This window comes from Mercurialis annua, assembly GCF_937616625.2.
Source record: "Mercurialis annua linkage group LG4 unlocalized genomic scaffold, ddMerAnnu1.2 SUPER_6_unloc_2, whole genome shotgun sequence".
NCBI classification, from domain to species: Eukaryota; Viridiplantae; Streptophyta; class Magnoliopsida; order Malpighiales; family Euphorbiaceae; genus Mercurialis; species Mercurialis annua.
The window spans coordinates 77,501-80,000 of NW_026605949.1; positions in this window are offsets into that span (position 1 = coordinate 77,501).

Consider the following 2,500-nt stretch of genomic DNA (forward strand, 5'->3'; position numbering starts at 1 on the left):
CGTCGAGTGGACCACTGGGAGGCCCTCCGTGAAGTTTGGTGGTTTTCGGATGCGCATTTTATGTTTTATGAATTTTCGGCCCATTCCGCGTGGCGGAAACTGCGGCAAAAGTGCACAAAATGATAGTGTCCCGAGCAAAATAAAATTGGAAGCAAAATGTCCCGGACAATAATTTGCGAGTAGTTAGTATACATTGAAAGGGGATTTTGCAAAGAAGTTTGGTGATTTTTGGACATATATTTTGCCGGTTATGAATTTCCGAAGGTAAAACGATTAAAAAATTAAAAAAAATACCTCCGGGGCTCGAAAAATTTCGGTATTTGTTATTATGCGGGTTTGGATATATATAAACATATTTCCAAAATTTCAGATCAAAATTCCATGCCGATTTTTAAAAATGGGGGGGGGGGGGTTGCTGGGCACATGTGATATTTCCTCCTGGCAGTCCAAAAAAAGTCCTAAGAGCTCTTTAGGGGGGTGCACCATTCCTCACCCCCCGCGGGCTTGCCGCAAGCCCTCGTCCGCGGTGCAAGCGGCGCGCGCGCGCTATGCGAAAAATGCTGGAAATTGCGGAAAAATCCCTGCCTGGCAAAATTACGGAAATGCCCCCGGATAATTACGGATATGCCCCGCCCGGAAAAACTGCGGCGAATCGCGGAAAATGCCCGGCCGGAAAATTGCGTCGAAATGCTCGGAATTGCGGAAAATCCCCCCCCCCCGTGCATTAATCTAATGACCGGGTGCGGGTGCGGGTGCGGGACCGGGTGCGGGTGCGGGCACTCGGGCACTCGGCAGCTCGGCGCGAGACGCGAGCGCGTGTGTGGCCTCGAAGACCCTCGGAAAGGCCCGCCGACGTCCCTCCGAAGGCCCTCGCATGTCCATCGGAAGGACCTTCGGCAGCCGGTCGGCAGGCCTTCGCCAGCCCAGCGGCGGCCCTTGGGCATCGGCAGCCTTTCGGCTGGGCTTCGGCAGCCTTTCGGCAGCGCATCGGCAGCGCACCGGCAGCCCTTCGGCAGCGCATGGGCAGCCCTTCGGCAGCCCTTCGGCAGCCCTTCGGCAGCCCTTGGGCATCGGCAGGGCTTCGGCAGCCCTTGGGCATCGGCTGGGCTTCGGCAGCCTTTCGGCAGCCCTTCGGCAGGGCTTCGGCAGCCCTTCGGCAGGGCTTCGGCAGGGCTTCGGCAGGGCTTCGGCAGCCCTTCGGCAGCCCTTCGGCAGCCCTTCGGCAGCCCTTCGGCAGGCCTTGGGCATCGGCAGGGCTTCGGCAGCCTTTCGGCAGCCCTTCGGCAGCCCTTCGGCAGGGCTTCGGCAGCCCTTCGGCAGCGCATGGGCAGCCCTTGGGCATCGGCAGCCCTTCGGCAGCCCTTCGGCAGCCCTTCGGCAGGGCTTCGGCAGCCCTTCGGCAGCGCATGGGCAGCGCATGGGCAGCCCTTCGGCAGCCCTTCGGCTGGGCTTCGGCAGGGCTTCGGCAGCCCTTCGGCAGCGCATGGGCAGCGCATGGGCAGCCCTTCGGCAGCCCTTCGGCTGGGCTTCGGCAGGGCTTCGGCAGCCCTTCGGCAGCGCATGGGCAGCCCTTGGGCATCGGCAGGGCTTCGGCAGGGCATCGGCAGGGCTTCGGCAGGGCTTCGGCAGCCCTTCGGCAGGGCTTCGGCAGCCCTTCGGCAGCCTCTCGGCTGGGCTTCAGCAGCCCTTCGGCATGCCTTGGCATGCCTTGCATACATTCCCCAGCCGTATGAACCTCTGCTGGTTTTGCTTCCCAGCCGAATGAACCTCTGCTCTGTGTAAAAATGTATATGTCTTGCACTAAGTGAAATTCTATAATACTTTCCTCGAACAATATTCATACAGTAGTTAATATATATTAAATGAGGAATTTAGAAAGAAGTTTGGTGATTTTTGGAATTTTTTTTTGCCGGTTATGAATTTCCGAAGGTAAAACGATAAATAAATAAAATAAAATACTTCCGGGACTCGAAAAATTCTGATATTTGTTATTATGCAGGTTTGGGTATATATAAACATATTTCCAAAATTTCAGATCAAAATTCCATGCCGATTTTTAAAAATGGGGGGGGGGGGTTGCTGGGCACATGTGATATTTCCTCCTGTCAGTCCAAAAAAAGTCCTAAGAGCTCTTTAGGGGGGTGCACTATGCCTCACCTCCCTGCACCAACTGCCGAAGGCTTTTGGTGCGCGCCTTTTGGCGCACCTATGGCACTGACGAGGGAAGGAAAAAAAACTCGTCGACCCGTTTCGGTGTTGGAAAAAATATTTTCGGATTCGGGGGGGCCCGGCCCCCGAGGTGTAGGTTGTTGGTATTTTTTGACGGAAACCTAGGCGAGCATTTGCCGAAATGAATCTCGGTGAATGTATAGCTTATGGTGTCACGTTGTATGCTATTTTACGACGTGTGTGCTTGCCGAGGACGCATTTTCAATGCCGAGGCATGCGACGAGCCGCGTTCCATGACTTTTCGACGACGCATTTTAAATGCCGAGGAAGT